Here is a 20000-nt window from a genome sequence, read left to right as displayed (position 1 = left end):
ATGAGAAACCGATGAAAATATGATTTTTTTATATATATATTCGTTTTGTTGCATTTCGGATCTTCCACTAAGAAATCAAAGTCTGAAATGATTTTAACAATTAACAAATACTTTAAGTTCATACGTGTGTGTGTGTATATATATTCACATGTATATATAGTATGTATATATATATATATATATATATATATGTGTGTGTGTGTGTGTGTGTGTGTGTGTGTGTGTGTGTGTGTGTGTGTGTGTGTGTGTGTGTGTGTGTGTGTGTGTGTGTGGTCATGAGGGAAGTTAAACAGTGAAGTACAAGATCTTTCACGTTAACTCTAAGGCATTCCCAGTATTAAGAAGTCTTGGTGTAATATGCTCTGCAAATTTTTCATATCACGTTTTTATTCCCGTGATAAAAGATTTATGTAAGATCGAGATATTTAGCTACCGTATTTTGTGTATAGACATTTATAATACATTGCAAAATAATTTTTTTACGATTTAGTCATTATTTACCGATCAAACATTAAAAGGATTGTTTTCCGCACTGAGTATTTCTCGGTATTTGCACCACTTGCGTAAATATCGTGTTATTATAACAATTAAAAAATGCGCCGAAGTTTCTTCGGCGCAGTCGAGTTTTCTATACATCGTATAATCAGGGCCACCTGTAATCTCGGTATACTGCTGTGTGAGCCGCGTCCCATGAAACATTAACTACGGTCCGATGGTGGCCTGACCTATATCGTTGCCAGACGCACGATTATATCTAACTTTAACCTTAAATAAAATGAAAACTACTGAGGCTAGAGGGCTGCAGTTTGTTATGTTTGATGATTGCAGAGTGGGTGATATAACATACCAATTTGCAGCCCTCTAGCCTCAGTGGTTTTTAAGACCTGAGGGCAGACAGAAAAAAGTGCGGACGGACCGACAAAGCCGGCACAATAGTTTTCATATCAGAAAACTACTAATTATAAAAATATCCAACATGTTGTCCGACTTCCTTGGAAAGTGGCCGTTTCCCTTGTATGCCTTTTGAGCTTGTAGAATTACTGTGATAGAATCTTACTCTCACTCCATTATTAAGCAACAGACGTTCGCTAATAAACTTGTGAGCTTGTAGAAGACTGCTGCATAATTTTACCAGCGATCTGACTCTTTGCAATGTTTAATGTCAGTCTCTCACGCTGATAAACCATAAATTCCAAGTGTATTAAGAGATATCAAGAATTCATCGTATTAATGGCATGGAAATTTATTCTCCGTACATTAATAGTTCTTCATTGAGAGAGAGAGAGAGAGAGAGAGAGAGAGAGAGAGAGAGGGGAGGAGCGAGCCATTTCCAACTGAACTCCTCACTGACTTGATAGCTTTGGTTCCTGACGACGATACATATTCTGAAGTAAAATCAAACAATAATAATTAATTAAGAATAATTTATACGTGTGGGTGTGTGTGTGTGTGTGTGTGTGTGTGTGTGTGTGTGAGAGAGAGAGAGAGAGAGAGAGAGAGTAACCGGAGAAAGGTTTGATTAGGAAATGGAAGTGAACGAAACTCCAGCCCACAAAGGACCTCTTGTCCTGGCGTGGTGGAGGAAGGTGTTTTGGTGGGGAGGGTTTATGTGTGTCTGAGAGAGAGAGAGAGAGAGAGAGAGAGTTTAGCAGTAGGAGTCAGGAGATTGTTGCTGGGAAGGACGAATGGTTGGGGAGAGGGGGTTATATTGGAAAGGGCATACTGAGGAGAGAGAGAGAGAGAGAGAGAGAGAGAGAGAGAGAGAGAGAGAGAGAGAGTTAAAATCAAGAGAATGATGTCACCCTTTTTAGTTTGAGGATTACCTGGTTGAGGCCTCCCTTATGAAATATATGATGTTATGCGTTGTGACGGATTACTGACCACTGGAGAATATTATCTCTCTCTCTCTCTCTCTCTCTCTCTCTCTCTCTCTCTCTCTCTCTCTCTCTCTCTCTCTCTCTCTCTCTCGTCAACCATCATAACTACCGACAAGAGTAGATTAACAATCAGGCACATATTAAACTGGTTAGGTTAAGAGAGGCCCAGTGGGTTTCAGGGAAATCCACCTATATCGATTCCTCCTCGTCCTGGGTTCGAGCATGGGTCTTCTCAGTTGTGAAACAAGTGCCCTACCACCATGAGAGAGAGAGAGAGAGAGAGAGAGAGAGAGAGAGAGAGAGAGAGAGAGAGAGAGAGAGCTTTACATATGGAAGGAAGGAAACCTTTAGACGGAAAAAGGAAGGAGTTAAAGAGAGAGGAGTTAGAGAGAGAGAGAGAGAGAGAGAGAGACCGGGAAAGGCCTTCCACTGCGGAGGAGGGGGAGGAGGAGGAGGAGGAGGAGCCCTGCAAAGGGGATAGAATGGCGAATGAAAGAGCAGGAGAACCCAGCTGCTAATTTCACGCCCACTCCGCCCTTCGGCAGTCGGGAGATATGTCCGTCAGTTCCTCTCCTCTCACGCCCACGCTGCCTTTCTCTTCTGAATATTCTTCTCTCTCCCTTCTTCTTCTCTTTTTTTTATTTCCTTGTTTGGTTTTTTATTTTTCTACCCTTTTTCCTTATTGTACGATTGTATTTATCATTTTTTATTATTTTTATTCTTTAGTATACTAATAATATGAAACAGACTCTTATTTTTATTATTATTATTATTATTATTATTATTATTATTATTATTATTATATTTTGGGTTGGTGTCTTGGATAATGAATTTTTTTTATATTTAAGTTTTTTTTTTTTTGTATTCTTCATTTCCTTTGTATGGTATTTTTACAATTACTGATATTTTCTTGGTTCCCCGCTTTCTCCTCATCTTTTGATTCATCTGTTCCTCAACATCTTTCTCTGCCTATTCTTATGTTTTCCAAACTTTTTGCTGTCGTCTTCTGAACCTTCTGTTCTTTGTTATCAACCGATGCGATGGGTCGGTATCGTTCCGACCTTTCACCTTCTTTAATTCCTCTTATCACATTGTGCCCTATTCCTCCTCAGCCTCTTTCTCTTTTTCATTCTTTTTTTTTTATCGAGGTTCAAAAATCTCTCCTTGGCCTTTTTTTTTTTTTTTTTTTGTATTCTTTCTTTTTTGTTACTTTCCTTTTTCAGAGGCCAAGCCATTTCCCCTTCCTTCGTGTTGTTGCTTCTCTGGTTTTTCCTTTCCTGGGTTGGCCTGAGTCATTTGTGCCCTTTTTGTGTGGTTAATGTGTGTGTGTAAGAGAGAGTTTTTAGCTTTGCCTCTCTTTTATGTTTGCGTGTTAGAGAGAGAGAGAGAGAGAGAGAGAGAGAGAGAGAAAGAGAGAGAGTAGTTGTAGTTTTACCTCTTTTGTATGTTTGTGTAGGCGTGGTGTTTGAGGGAGAGACAGAGTTTTGGAGTGTTATCTTTTTTCTTTTATGTTTATGTGTGTGAGAGAGAGAGAGAGAGAGAGAGAGAGAGAGAGGGGAGGGGAGAGAGAGAGATTGAGATAGTGATTTGATGTAGGTTTGCCTGTTTTGTGGTTTTATGAGAGAGAGAGAGAGAGAGAGAGAGAGAGAGAGAGAGAGAGAGAGAGAGAATTTGATGTAGTTTTGCACATTTTTTATGAATGAGAGAGAGAGAGGGGGCGGGGCGAAGAGAAGTAGGAAAGAAAACTCTCTCTCTCTCTCTCTCTCTCTCTCTCCTTGATGTACACGGGATGGTTTTAGGTAAAGTGATTTCGTGTGGAAAAAAGAAATGGCGTTTAAGCCTCTTTCCTTTCTCACTCGGCCTTGTTTTTGTTCTTGGTGGTCCGGGGTTGGGTCAGTCTTTTAATTGTTGGTTTGTTTGAGGAGTTCGGTTGGAAATAGCTCTCTCTCTCTCTCTCTCTCTCTCTCTCTCTCTCTCTCTCTCTCTCGTGTTATTTCTTTATAGCTTTCTGTTTAGGGAAACTCTCTCTCTCTCTCTCTCTCTCTCTCTCTCTCTCTCTCTCTCTCTCTCTCTCTCTCGTTATTTCTTTATAACATTCTGCTTAAGGAAACTGGATTCCTAATCGTATTCTTAGGATGTTTGGTGTTAAAACAACAACAACAACAACAAAAAAGTAATAATAACAATAATAGTAATTATAAAAATATTAATAAATACAGCTACTGCTTTTACTATCAGCTAAGTATAACATCAATACCATAAATTTAGAAAATGACAATTTTATCCGCTCCAGTCAACCAAAATCTATTTCAACTTCACATCTGCTACATTCCTCAACATTCCATTAACAACATCCAGTGGTGTCTGTTTTCAACCAAAACATTTTCGTTTCGACGGGAGTCAGTTCTGTCAGACATACACCCATCAGCATCGTGTCCTATCTCTTCATAAAAAGAAGAAAACATTTTCATTTTAAATGGAGTCAGTTCTTTCAGACGTTCTCCCATCAGCATCCTGTACTATCTCATCATAAAATAGAGACAACGTTTTCGTTTTGACGTCCGTCATCAACGTTATCAGTGTTTACGAACGTTTGCGACCCTAAATATGGCCTCTCAATACATTGGTTATCGACCTTTATCGCGCCTTATCAGCTGACCGTGTTTTCACGGCTGCAAAGCGAGATAGAGAGGGAGCGCTGGTTCGAGATATTTCGGGGTTTCGATTGCACCGGAGAGAGAGAGAGAGAGAGAGAGAAAGAGAGAGAGAGAGAGAGAGAGACTTTTGAATGGTTTATGTGGTGGGGATTGCCTCTTCGAAGCCCTCCCGTTTTAAATTATGATGTAATGGTATACATTCTGTGGGAATACTGATCACTCTTTTCTTAGTTTTTCTCCACTTCAGATGCAACACACAACATTCGACCAGCAACCAGTTACATAATTCACTTCATAGGTCAACAGTGGCATACTGGATTATTATGACATTGGGTGGAGGGGATGTGGGGAACGTTCCCATACTGTTCCTTTCCTTCCCCATTTTGGGGATCGAACGTGGGAATACTCGCTTGTTGAAAAGAATGAGTGCTCTACCACTTGCGGTGTTAGTGAGAGAAACTTTATAGTTATTTAAGACGCTCATGTCCCCCAGCCTTGACGAAAAAAGATAGCTCTATGTTGCTATTGCTGAGAGAGAGAGAGAGAGAGAGAGAGAGAGAGAGAGAGAGAGAGAGAGAGAGAGAGAGAGAGAGAGAGAAAAGTGATATAAATAAGTATTGGATATATTTACAGTCAGACAGATTTGTGTTTATGGTAATGAGAGAGAGAGAGAGAAAGAGAGAGAGAGAGAGAGAGAGAGAGAGAGAGAGAGAGAGAGAGAAAGTGCGTCATAACCAGACATACAAGATTTTGGACAAAGAACGTATTAATTTGTATATATGTCGCGAACGGTATATACGTGCATGTTTATACACACTCACTCAGTGAGAGAGAGAGAGAGAAAGAGAGAGAGAGAGAGAGAGACGTGTTACAGACAACGCACAGACGCACCACAGCCCAGACAGCCAAACAGAAACACAACCGCTCCAAGAAAACCAACCAACACATCAGAACGAGAGATGATTTATGATCTTGAAGCGTCCGATGCTTTGGCGGTGAAGTAATGATATCCAGCGTTTGTTTTCACCTTCAGCTTCGAACTACACGATTGTTTGTGTTCCCCATCCTGCCTCGCGCTTGTTGTTTGTGATTAGAGTCACAGCTGATTAAAATATGTGGTTGTACAGCCGAGCCAAGGTAAATAAATGCGGCCTTTAGCTGTTGGCCCTGAGCACTTGGGCAATTAGCTCTGTATTTCGTATCCACTTTCAGCACTTAGGAAATATCTGTAATGGGTTCAAGATGCGTGAATTTCTTCCTTTTTTTTGGGCAATTGGTCTGGCTATTTAGTGTTCTTACGCTTCAGTTTTTTTTTCTAATATCATTACGTCAGGCTTATTCCTAGACTTATGCGTGGGTGGATGTTCTAATATTCTACTACTATTTTTTTTTAAGTTAGTGTCGTCTTTTCAGTTTTTCTACTTAGTTGTGGTTGTGTTTCTTATTTTGTTATTTTGTCCCTTCCTCCTCATTCTAAATTGTTCCCACGGAGATACAAGCCTCCGCTTTTCATATGTGGAGTTATGCTTCGCGCATGCGCGCAGGCGGTTGTGCCTTACTAAGAAACACAAGCGGTTACGCATATAAGTTTTCATTGAAAAACGAATGTATTTTGTCAATATATTTTTGTATCGTTTGACCACGTATCTGTTGAGCAAACCTAATTGGTTGTTTATTTTACGTTATTTATGTCATTCAGTATAAAAAAAACTTTTTCCTTTTGTTACTGTATTATACGATTATTTTCACTTTCATTCCAAATAAACTTTATACTGTTCTCATTGTGTGTGTGTGTGTGTGAATATTGCTGTAACATGTTTATTGATGTTACAGTTCCAAAATAAAATTATACAGTTCCTTTTTTCCCTTAACTTTATGTTAACGTGTCATATAATTATGTTTTCTTTGAAATTAAACTTTTATCCTTCATGCTTAAAAATATCATAAATTATTTATGTGTTTATTCGAAATCAAAGTCTTCTTCGCTTTTATAATGATTGTACCATATGATTACCTGTTTACTCAAAATAAACTAATATAATTTGTTTGTTTTGTAACTGTATTATATGGTTATTCGCGTTTTTAGTGTTCTGTAAAAGAAAACTGTTGCGCCAGCTTTGTCTGTCGGTCCGCACTTTATTCTGTCAGCACTTTTTCTGTCCGCCCTCAGATTTTAAAAACTACTTAGGCAAGGGGGCTGCAGATTGGTATGTTGATCATCCACCCTCCCATCATCAAACATATCAAATTGCAGCCCTCTAGCCTCAGTAGTTTTTATTTTATTTAAGTTTAAAGTTAGCCATAATCTTGCTTCTGACAATGTTATAAGATAGGCCACCACCAGGCCGTGGTTAGAGTTTCATGGGCCGCGGCTCATACAGCATTATACCGAGATCACCGAAAGATAGATCTATTTTCGGTGGCCTTGATTATACGCTGTAGCTGCTGTACAGAAAACTTGATTGCGCCGAAGAAACTTCAACGCATTTTTTACTTTTTTTTTTTTTCTTCAAAACAAGACTTTTCTTCTTCTCCTTTGCTGCGAAATCATGTAATTATTTGCGTGTCCATTCCTCGCTTCCATTATGCCGTGCCTTTTTCAGGCCGTGAAGAATATTCCCTTTGTTTCAGGACACAATGTAATGGAGTCCTCAAAGGAAACCGCCTTTTGTCCCTCGCGTGTTTCTTCCCGGGCAGTTGGCAATTTCGATCCTCTAGGCGTAGGAGATGCTGGGGCGATATTCGGGATAAGGGCGAAGGAACCATCTGATAAAGGATCTTCGCGTGTCTTTAGACACAGGGAGAAAAAGGGAAGGAACAGGAATCCCATGTGAGATACTGGGATGAGGAGAGAGTCAAGCTGTGCGTGAGAAACTTTTATATATATATATATATATATATATATATATATATATATATATATATATATATATATATAGATATATATATATATATATATATATATATATATATAAATATATATATATATATATATATATATATATATATATATAGATATGTGAGTGTGTGAGTGTGAGAGAGTGTGTGTGTGTATATATACATATATATATTTATATATATATATATATATATATATATATATATATATATATATAATTTCTTTACAGAAAACTAAAATGAATAAAGGGATAGGGAAAGGAATAGGTTTCAACCCCCGACGGCAGGATTGAAATCACCCTGTGAAAAAAAACTTATCCTCCAATTTTTTTTTTTTGCTCCTATTTTTATCTTAATTTTTTTCTTTGTCTTAACTGGTCTCTTTTGTATATTATAAGGTTATTTGTATGTTGATTCTTTGTTTATTTTCATCTGTATACTGCCTACATATCTTCTGAGTGTATTTCGCTTTGATAAATAAAGGAATTCTCTTCCTTGGACGCTTGCTTTGCAAGTTGATGGCCTTTGATCTTTTAGGATTGTTACATAATAATAATAATAATAATAATAATAATAATAATAATAATAATAATAATAATAATAATATTATTATTATTATTATTATTATTATTATTATTATTATTATTATTATTATTAATATAAACTTATTCATATATCTGTTAGGAAGAAAAAGAAAAGACTTTAGTTGTTGTCAGATTAAGCTAACATCCGCTCGCACGGGCTCTTGCTCCGTGAGCGGCCCGCAAAAATCTCGTTTTTAATTAACCTTAATCATAGATATTACTTGAGGTATTCTAAATCGACTCATCAAAAGTCATAGTATTGAAGAAGCAAGGTGTGCAAATGTTTATGTCTGCTTTTTAAAGTGCACTCATGCTTGCAGCTTTTGAGTGCTTGCGTATCACTGAGGTCCAAATAACGAGTGACGAGAAATTTTGCATATACTGTATGTAAGTGTCACGGGGAGAATATTCCATTTATTATAATTATTATGATCATTCTTAGTGGGCAGTATGGTAAAAATAACATGTAAAATATAAAATAGCATATAAAAAATTGGGCACCTTTAAAATCACAGGAAGCACAAATTGAAATTTCTCTCTCTCTCTCTCTCTCTCTCTTACATAGAGGGGCAGTTTGTAAAAGATAAATTATAAAGAATCTCTCTCTCTCTCTCTCTCTCTCTCTCTCTCTCTCTCTCTCTCTCTTAGCTTATATAAAAATTAGGTACCTTTGAAATCACCTGGTACAAATTACAGTACAAATTGAAATACAAATTACAGTCTCTCTCTCTCTCTCTCTCTCTCTCTCTCTCTCTCTCTCTCTCTCTCTCTCTCTCTCTCTCTCTCTCTCTCTCTCTCTAAGTGGCCCCCTGACGTGGAGTGGCTTCGAGTCTCCATGAAACGGCTGTAGGACTTTTAGAGGTTGAAAGCCTCTGAAAGAGCCTCATTGTTTATTGTGCAGGACCAAAGGTACTTGGAATAGGGGACCAGGAAGGGGAAAGGAAGAAAGGAAAAGGGAAATGAGATAAGAAAGGCTTTAATGAAGGGAGGAGGAGGAGGAGGAGGAGGACATACTTGGATGCAAGTAGAGAAAAAGGTCGTAAGTTTAGGGTCTTGAGTTTTTTTACATTTATTTTTATATTGTATATATATATATACATACATGTATAAATTTTATATATATATACATATATATACTGTATATATACATATATATTCTATCACGTGAATTGAAACCTGATATAAATTATAAACTGAGAGTACTGCCACTTCCTTCGGGACCCTACACTCTCTCTCTCTCTCTCTCTCTCTCTCTCTCTATATATATATATATATATATATATATATATATATATATATATATATATATATATATATATATATATATATATATATATATATATATATATATACATACATAAGTTACACTCACAAAAATGAAGTCAGGAGCAACTTTAATTAAAAATCTATTAAATTATGTATTTATTTCTGCCAAAATATAGTAAATCGACTCACAGTGTAAGAAGAAATATGTAAAGAACTTCTGTGGCCTAATATTTGGGTTTAGTGAATAGTTAAGTATACCTTAGTTTTACCAGACCACTGAGCCGATTAACAGCTCACCTAGGGCTGACGCGAAGGATTAGACTTATTTTACGTGGCTAAAAACCACTTGGTTACTTAGCAACGGGACCTACAGCTTATTGTGGAATCTGAACCACATTATAGCGAGAAATGAATTTCTATCACCAGAAATAAATTCCTCTAACTCTTCATCAGCCGGCCGGGGAATCGAACTCCGGCCTAGTGAGTTCCAGTCTACAGCTCTACCGACTCGCCCAACGAAGAGCTTTGGGTTTAGTGAAAAATGTAATTTTGGGGGGGGGGATATCCCAAGGTCGCTTTCTCTGGCAAGCAAGCTTTCGAATTCCATTCCTCCTTTGGTATTCCATTTTTTTTTTGCTTGACTTACGTGTAGTCTGGCCAGACGAGTTGGCGTCTGCACTGAGAAATACTCTCTCTCTCTCTCTCTCTCTCTCTCTCTCTCTCTCTCTCTCTCTCTCTCTCTCATATGAATCCGGCATTCGGATGACATCCGGTAGTGTGTGTGTGTGTGTATGTGTGTGTCTCAGAACTTGTCAAGAGATTGCCTTGATCTTGATGAAGATGCCACCGACATCATGTGATACCCTCGGGTATCGTTTGCTGAAAAAAAAATTGTCTGCATTTTTTAAGTAGGTTGAAAATGATGCCACTGATGGTAATAAAGATAATGACATTAATAAAAACTTAGTTGGTAAGTGACTATTAATAGCAGTTGTTGTTTTTGTTATTGTTTTTCGCACGGGAAGACCTTCAGCAGGAAACTAATTCGCGATAAGGATCCCATTCGGACGGATTATCAAGTTATTATTATTATTCAGAAGATGAACCCCAATTCATGTGGAACAAGCCCACAGTGGCCATTGACTTGAAATTCAATCTTCAAAATAAATATGGTGTTCATTCAAAAGAAGTAACAGAAGGTAATGGGAAATACAGAAAGAAGAGATCTCTTGTTAAAAAAAAGAAAAAGTAACGAATTAATAAATAAATAGATGAAAATGTAAGTAAATAATTAAAATACAAGGAGAATTGTATTAGGGTAGTACGATGTTACAGGCTGGAGTGTTAAAAATTTGTAGAGAGAGAGAGGAAGAGAGGAAAATAAATTAACAAATTGATGAATAAATAGATACAAATGTACCTAAATCACTAAAATACAAGGAGAATTGTATTAGGGTAGTATGATGATGCAGACTGAAGTGTTAAAAATTTGTAGAGTGAGAGGAAAATAAATAAACAAATTGATGAATAAACAGATAAAAATGTAAGTAAATGATAACAATGCAAGGAGAATTGTACTAGGGCAGTACGATGATACTGGCTGAAGTGTTTATTAAAAATCTTGTAGAGAGAGAGAGAGGAGGGGAGGAGGGAAGTCATGAAAGGAGCGTTTGCACAAAGGAAGAGAAAAACGAAAACTGCACCATTGTCCGTGGGAGAACTTATACACCCCGTTTTCAGTAGCAACAGCTGCAGCAGGCAATGGTTTGTGATCTCAGTAACACGAGAGAATCTGAAAGACAAGAAGACTCTATATAATGATCACCGCCTGAGAGAGAGAGAGAGAGAGAGAGAGAGAGAGAGAGAGAGAGAGGGAGAGTAAATTCAAGTGGTAGGTATTGTATTTGCGAGCTCGGAAAGACGTGAAGTTCTGTATATTTTAAAGAGTATTCAGAAAAAAAAAAAAATTTTTTTAAGAGAGAGAGAGAATTCAAGTGGCAGATATTGTATTTTAGAGCTCTTATGGTCTTAAGTTTTTAGAAAAACAAATTTCTGTGTATGTGAAAGAGTAAAGCGCAGACGAAATTATTATTAGTGTTCATAAATAAAATCTTTTTTTAAGAGAGAGAGAGAGAGAGAGAGAGAGAGAGAGAGAGAGACAGAGAAACGAAAAGAAGTGAGCCTTAATTATGAAAAATTGTCAGAAAAGGAAAACAGAATGACTGCTGACTTAGGAAGACAAATGACCGTCAGGTGCGTGAGGGACACGCTTAAAGGAGCTAATACGATTATTAATGTTTGTGTATGACAGAGAGAGAGAGAGAGAGAGAGAGAGAGAGAGAGAGAGAGAGAGAGAGAGAGAGAGAGAGAGAGAGATTCGTAGTATCTGGTATCTCGAATTGATTTCTTAATGAGTGAGCACTTTCATAGGGAATATATAAGTAAGTTAAGTATACCTTAATTTAACCAGACCTCTTAGGAGCTGATTAACAGCTCTCCTAGGGCTGGCCCGAAGGATTAGACTTATTTTACGTGGCTAAGAACCAATTGGTTACCTAGCAACGGAACCTACAGCTTATTGTGGAATCCGAACCACATTAAACCGAGAAATGAATTTCTATCAGCCTAGCCATAGGAACGCAATCATGCTGATCATAGATCATATTTACTTCTCATATCCATCACGTCTGCCCCTTCCCTCTTCTTCCCTCCTTCCCTCCTTCCCTTGTGCCCATCATGACCAGAAAGATAGATCTGAAGGACCTCTGGCGAGAGGCAGAGGGTAGGATGAGGTAAAGAGGTAGGGGTACTTTTGTTCAAGATGAATCGGAAGAGGGAATTGTGAAGTGCTTCTCTTTCATAGCTATGATCTCAGTGTGATTATTATCGTTCTCTCTCTCTCTCTCTCTCTCTCTCTCTCTCTCTCTCTCTCTCTCTCTCTCTCTCTCGTAGATAGTTTCTGCCAGTTGTATATTAAGTCTTGTATAAGTTTCCTTTATTCTTGACTTTATTTTGTACTTCTTTTATCATGTTAAATTGTTATATGACTGTCAGTCAGTAAGAAAGATGCCTCAAAGTATTTTTCTGTAATTGAAAAGAGAGAGAGAGAGAGAGAAGAGAGAGAGAGAGAGAGAGAGAGAGAGAGAGTACTTGAGACCATAAGAGGGAATTTTGGTTTTCAATTATTTTTATCTATGGTCATAAGAGCCTCCATGTTGGGCGTTTTTCTCTCGTATCTCGTATGGGATTGTGAGATGGATTCTTTGGATGGTTTCAAGATTAATCTTAAACGTTGAATAATACTGTGTAACGGTCTAATGTCTCTTTTGTTGGCGTACACAAGCTTACACACAAACGCGCACACACACATATACATTTGTGTTTGTGTTTGTATATATATATATATATATATATATATATATATATATATATATATATACTATATATATAAGTATATATATATATATATATATATATATATATATATATATATATATATATATATATATATATATATATATATACATATATATATATATATATATATATGAGTGTACACTGAATAAAAAAAGGCGTCCCTAAAAGTATGAGAAGTAACCTAATATTATTTACAACATAAACAGAAGTCCGCGTGAATCCCGGTAACCTGAAGACGAATACTTTGAATAAGAAAGAAATATAAATAATAATATCAAGGACCATCCTCACTGCGAAGGTTCGAATTTCGGCCTTGAGTGCCTGCCGGCCTTGGAGACGCCCTAGGGGCCGAGTCGTGAGGGACAAGAGATAAGTAATGCACTTTTAAAGCCCGTGTAATGAGTCCTTATTAAGGGACAGTCAATAAACCTTCCCTATAAATGTCACTCGGGACTCTTTGAAGAGATAGGCGTCGATAGCTTTATGTTGGTCTGTGGGGCCCGTTGCGTGCGTTGGTCCCCCTCTTCCTGCGCTGCTCGTCCCTTTCGTGCAGGCAAAGTGGCCAGGGATTGAGACACTCGGCAGTTGTTACAGAGATGTACAGTACTTCGATGTCACTTGAATACCTTTTTTTCTAATGAGAAGCGTAGACTCACTTAATCATTTTTTTCTTTTATTTATTTATTTATTTATTTTTATTAGAAGCTGGAAGAAGCTGGGCAGATTTTCTTGTTTCTTAAATCTCTATTTCTTCTTTAGTTTTTTGGGCGTTTAGTGCAGTTATTTTGACTTTCCAAAAAGTAGTAAAGAACTGGATGTTTCGATTTTTTTTTTTAGTCAATTGGAGGTGTCTGTTGGTCATAATTAGGCCCAAGATCCATTATAGTAAAAATAAAAGGGAGTAAGAACAATGATTCATCACTCGTAAACTTTACATCATTTGTCGAATCTCACAGGAAAACGTCTGTTAGGTACCTTGCGCGCACAGTCTGATTTTTAACGCTTTTCCTGGCTCTGTAATATATTACATAAACAGCTGTATTTTTCTGTTCATAAGTATTGAATTATGATTAATAGTTAATTTAGAAAATTAGCGCCTAATTTTACAAATACTTTTAAATTAAGGAAAAATATTATTGCTATTATTGTTACTGTTTTTCTTTTGATGATTTTATATATTACTATTGAAATAATAATAATAATAATAATAATAATAATAATAATAATAATAATAATAATAATAATCATCTTCATCATCATCATCATCATCATGAGAATTATTCGTATCAACCCTAAGTATAGTTGCTATTTTCCTGAAGAACCATCAAGCAAGATTAACGTCGCCCATCCAAGACATTATTTCCCAATGCTTCATGTTCATCCGGCTCATGAACTTCAGCGCCTTCGGTATTAAAACGCGCGATAGTCGCATGGTGTTGTCATTAACGAGGTCCAGCGAATTATGGCAGCAGCGATGTCACATCCATGCCCTTGCTGAATTATGTCTGGGCGACTCATAAATCACGTGACTGTTTATTCGCAAAACATACTTAAAGTCAGGTTTAGGGCAGACTTGCCTGTTTGTTTTCGAACAGGCAAAAAAAAAAAAAAAAAAAAGTAATTTCTTCACCGCTTGTTAACGTTGTTTTGAAGTCGGCCGTGCTTGAGCGAGCATATATGCTTTTACATTTGTTATTTTGGCTTTTTATAATGCATAGAATGAGACTTAATCACTATAAAGGCAACGCTTTTAGTTTTCTGAAAGGAAAACTATTGTGCCGGCTTTTGTCTGTCCGTCCGCACTTCTTTCTGTCCGCCCTCAGATCTTAAACACTACTGAGGCTAGAGGGCTGCAAATTGGTATGGTGATCATCCACCCTCCACTCATCAAACATACCAAATTGTAGCCCTCTAGCCCCAGTAGTTTTTATTTTATTTAAGGTTAAAATTAACCATAATCGTGCATTTAGGCCAGGCCATCACCGGGCCGTGGTTAAAGTTTCATGGGGAGCGGCTCATACAGTATTATACCGAGGACACTGAAAGATAGATCTGTTGTCGGTGGCCTTGATTATACGATGTACAGAAAACTCAATTGCGCCGAAGAAACTTCCTCACATTTTTACTTGTTTAAAGTTATTGTTTTCTACCAGATCTAGTAAAAGACATAGGATTATATCTGTTACTGAAGGAATTATGTTAAATATTTTTATGGGGAATTAAATATATTTGAATCATGCATTTCACTGGTCAGCACTGTTTTGGTGTAACAGGCATCCAGTTAATTATTTTTCCTTCCTTTTTTCCGATTATTGATTGATTTCGTAAAATTATGATGCTATTACATCTTTTTTTATGCGTCGTATCTGCATGTTGTGCTTTCATATAAATGCGAGCTAAAATAGCGTTATTATTATTATTTTTATTTTTTTTGAGTCGTGTCTCTGCATAACTCGAACTCCATGGGTGGTCTGCAAAACCGCAACATGGGTGTCCAGTCATATAAAAGAGAGCTTGTCAAAATCTCGTGCCAGTTAAGAAGATGCTCTCTCTCTCTCTCTCTCTCTCTCTCTCTCTCTCTCTCTCTCTCTCTCTCTCTCTCTCTCTCTCTCTCTCTCTTCCTTTACTGATTTGCGGCTTGGTACCCGTAACAGATGTGGAATTTTAGACGTTGTTATGTAAAAAGCAAATCAAAATGGAATTTTGTGACCAATGTAGCAGGAAATAATGTTCTAGATACAAATTACTTTTTGGTTCTATGTTATTTTGGTGGTTAACTCACTGTCTGTGATGGGAAAGATAATTATAGCAGTTAGTAAGTGTTGTTCTGTGTGGTATATTTAATGTTTATGAAGATAAAAAAAAATATATTTCTATATATACAGATACATATATTCTATATATTATACGTATATATAAAATATAATATATATACATATGTGTATATATATAATAAAGACCTGGGTTCTATCCTGATGTGAGTCAGAAATTTATTTCTGTTCCACACGTAAATGTGTGTTGATTATTTCTATCATTTACGTATGTGTGTGTGCGCGTGTGTAGGGGCGTATGTTAATGAATGTGCGTGTCTTTGTCTGTATACACACTCAATTCTTCTTTTCTCACAAAGGCAACCGTAAGCAAAGTTACCCGAATCTGCAGAACAGCAGTCGATCGCAAGACGTCCGTGTAAATATAATTGGCTCTTGTTCTCCAAGTTATGTCTCCCTGATCTGCAATCGAAGAGAAACGTTGGCTCTGTAACTTTCCACACCAGTCAGTGATTGCCGTAACGAAGCGGTTACGAGCTCGTAGATTTCGTCGGTTGTTTGCAGTGAAAGAAAGTGCAGTTGGCGCAGCTAAAGAAAAATGGCCTCTCTAATTTGTTAGTGGGACTCCCTGGGCGCGCAGAACTGGACCAGGACTTTGTGGTGGGGGGCTTGCTTCGAGGAATCCCAAATGGGATCTTAGGGAATGTATATGTGGATAGAGAAAAGGGGGTCTTAGTTGAACACTTAGGAAATGGGATGAGGGGGTGGAATTGATAAGAAAAATCCCCCTTCATATTTTGCAGTGATTTTTATAGGGAAAAGCCCTTGGTTGTGGTAGGAGCTTATGGAATGCCCTTTGCATCGGGGATGGGATCCTTTGAAAAATCCGTATAGATAAAGAAAGGGGGCGGGGGCCCTTGTTGACTCATTTGAATCGGGGGAGATGCCTTAGAAGGGATACATAGGTTTTAGGTGAGGGATTATATGGTTAATCCTATAAGGTTAGGAGTGTTATTATCCATGATATCCTTAATTTTTTATCTATGATATCCTTGATTTTTTTTATTTATGGGAGGAAATGGGTTAGGAAAGCGGGGTCAAAATAGAAATTGGAAGCGTTTGATAGGAGTCTTAGGAAATACCTTTAATTTTGGAGTAGGCCTTAAAGAAGAACTTTCAGACTGGGAATGTGATTTTGAGATCGGTCCAGAAATTTTCGAATGGACTTATGAGGAAAAGCTTTCAGATTTATAAGGGTGTCTTTCGCGTAGACCGAGGAGATTGGAATTGTGCCCCAGGAATTTGCATAAGAGACATGCGGGAGGCGAAAACAAAGTTATTTGCCCCTCTTACTAGTCATGTAATACTTCAGAATGACTTGTTGTTGGCCCTGTTAACAAACTAACAAGGCTTGAGATGTGAAATACGAAGTTTGAAGATGGCTGTCGATAACGATGCAAATGAACCGCGCCGTAAATATTTCTCGGCCATTGGATACGAAAGAAGAATAATTATTGTGATGAATGATGTCTTACTGTTGTCGGAAATATTGTAAAGAAAGAGATAATGCATATTTGCACTTTAATAAAGACATTCTTTAGAAGACATATATATATATATATATATATATATATATATATATATATATATATATATATATATATATATATATTATACATATGAATTATATATATGATTTTTATATGTATTATATACTGACACATATATATATATATATATATATATATATATATATATATATATATATATATATATATATATATATATAGAGAGAGAGAGAGAGAGAGAGAGAGAGAGAGAGAGAGAGAGAGAGATAGAGAGAGAGAGAGAGAGAGAGTTTCCCATAATAATAGGGAGCTTAAGAGAAAGCTAACACAATACTGACAACCCAAACTACTAAGTCAAACAGAGCTCTGAAAACAAACATCGGGGAGAGAGAGAGAGAGAGAGAGAGAGAGAGAGAGAGAGAGAGAGAGAGAGAGAGAGAGAGTCCACCCAAACGCGCCGTGGGGAAGAAGGCACGATCGTTAAAGGAGATCCAAACTGGCGTTCCCCAAGGCACGCTTCCTGCCGACTGGCTCATAAATACCAGAAACATCACAACACGAATCCGGGTTAACGTTTTAGTGCTGGTTCTCGGGGATCGGGATTAATTCTCCAGCGAGGAATTTCTGTCTCTCGAGGATGAGTTATTCGCGTTTTGGATTCTGTTCACCAGCGATAAAATTCACATCGGATCAAAAGTATATCTTTGTTTGAATAATGGAAACCCGTTTGGGGACATCTTGGGGATCGCTCAGCTGATCCGTTGCTTATACAGACAGGTTTAGCTTCTGGGTGATGGTAGGATTCTCCATTCTTGCTGTTGGTAGTGAATGGTGTCATATGATATATTTAACAGAACACGGGAAATAAAAATTTAGGAGAAAATTTTGAAAGTGACGCTAACATCCAACTTCGTACATTGTATTATGTCTGTGGATTCTCTTCAGAATTCCTAGATTTAAAAGCTCTAGACCAACAGTATCAAATGTAAAATTCATACTCACACAGACGTACACACACGCACACACCTATATATATGTATATATATATATGTGTGTGTATGTGTATTGTATATGGATGTATGTATGTGTATACATATACATATATATGTGTCTGTGTGTGTGTGCTAATAAGTTTAAACAGAGGTCTACGTGCTGCCACTGAGGCTTTGGTGTAAGTGTATGAGATGACTGATTCCTCTCCAGAAGAGATTCCTCTTGTCCTATCCTTGAAAGCCGCTTTTTTTGTGCGTGTGTGTGGGGGGGGGGCGGTGAAGGAGGACACTAGGGTTAGACATCAGCACAGAGAAATTAAGAACAATAAAAACGACATCCAAACACCTACAGCCAGAGCTGGATATACGTAGCAACAACAACAACGGTAGCGGACAAACAACATGATTGCAGCCAATGTGTCATCACGTTTCCATTGTACTAAACCGGTGGTGATTCAACTCTTACGGTATTTGACACTGATTACCTTTCAGCATATTTCGAAAGCTAAATGTGTGTGTGTGTGTGTGTCTGTGTAAATAGGGGTAGATAGATGTGTGGGTGTATCTTATTCAACACACAGGGGATGACTCTGAAAAACCAAACACAACAGTCACTGCCGCATTCTCACTGTACTTTACCTCTTTACCTAGTGATTCGTGGATTAACCCCCTGTGCAGAAAACTTCCACAGAATTAACCGCTCATCAAGAGGGGTGGCTCTAGTTGCTGTCCTTCTTGTTTACATAAAGGTTTATTTGGGATGTGCAGAAGGCTCATATTCTCATGACATCTATCTTGTCATGTTTGTCACCCATTCAAGGACTGACCAGACTCAACGTTGTACAGCTTTGGTGATTGGACTGCCAGTGGCATATAAAGCGAACATTGATTTGCCATATATATATATATATATATATATATATATATATATATATATATATATATATATATATATATATATATATATATATATATATATATATATATATATATATACATATATATATACTGTATATGTGTGTTTGTGTGTGGGTAAATATATACATATATAAAGTATATATATATATATATATATATATATATATATATATATATATATATATATATATATATATATATATATATATAGTGGTCAAAAGTCGACCGTTTGTCGTCGTTTCTAAATCAAAGCCCCAGGTTCCTTTCCTTTCCGGGCCAGAATTACTGTAAATTATAATTACCGATATTAAACGATATCTGTGGCTTAACATTTGTGACATGTACGAAACAAATAAAAAAGTGTATAAGTGGCAGAAATCACTCCTCTTCCTAAAAAGTAACATCTTAGGAGATCAAAAATTCATAAACTACACAATACACCATAGCATAACCTCTCTCTCTCTCTCTCTCTCTCTCTCTCTCTCTCTCTCTCTCTCTCTCTCTCTCTCTCTCTCTCTCTCTCTCTTCAAGAAAATTTCTCTTCATCTTTATCCCAAGGCCATCAGCTTTTTTTATTTCTCTTTTTTTTTTTTTAGGAGAGGCGTGCTTGCTTTTGCTTGCCTGTGTCACCGGGGCCATTTGTTATTGTCATACCGATGTCGTTGGAGCCTTAGATTTGATTCTTTGCGAGTGTTTGTATTCCTCGGGTGAGTTTTTAATTGGTCAGTGTCTTCCATGAATGGGTTCGGTGGGTATTTATGGGGTATTGGGGAGCATTTATCTTGACTTCGACTTCAGCCGGCGTCCCGATTTGTTTAAGTTCTTGGTTTGTTTCCTGGACACGGGTGGCCCTTTACAAGGCTTGGATGTCTGGGTCGTCTTCGTTTTGCTTTCATTTTTATCGTAGGTTGTTAGTTATTTGAGTTTTTTTTTATTGGGTTTCTTGTTTATATTCCTTTTTCTTATTTCTTGTGCAAATGAAGAAAGTTTTATGTTTTTGTTACAATTGCGATTTGCGAATGTACGAGTACATCCTCATCTTCACATTGTTT

The 20000-nt window shown here is 37.1% G+C and overlaps 1 protein-coding gene across 4 annotated transcripts in view; it reads left to right on the top strand.

The window, feature by feature from the left end:
* The window catches only part of LOC136850167 (semaphorin 5c-like), a 252704-nt gene that overhangs the window by 156268 nt on the left and 76436 nt on the right, over positions 1–20000 (top strand). The window contains exon 1 of one of the 4 annotated variants that reach the window (XM_067123790.1): positions 18479–18497. The exons of the other annotated variants lie outside the window; for them this stretch is intronic. The gene's annotated coding sequence lies outside the window, so the exon portion shown is untranslated. Of the gene's footprint in view, positions 1–18478; positions 18498–20000 lie in introns of those variants that run through there. 4 annotated transcript variants of the gene reach the window in all.

This window comes from Macrobrachium rosenbergii, chromosome 21, assembly GCF_040412425.1.
Source record: "Macrobrachium rosenbergii isolate ZJJX-2024 chromosome 21, ASM4041242v1, whole genome shotgun sequence".
Classification (NCBI taxonomy): Eukaryota; Metazoa; Arthropoda; class Malacostraca; order Decapoda; family Palaemonidae; genus Macrobrachium; species Macrobrachium rosenbergii.
Note: the sequence above shows the minus strand (reverse complement) of the source record. Positions and strands in the feature narration are given on the sequence as shown.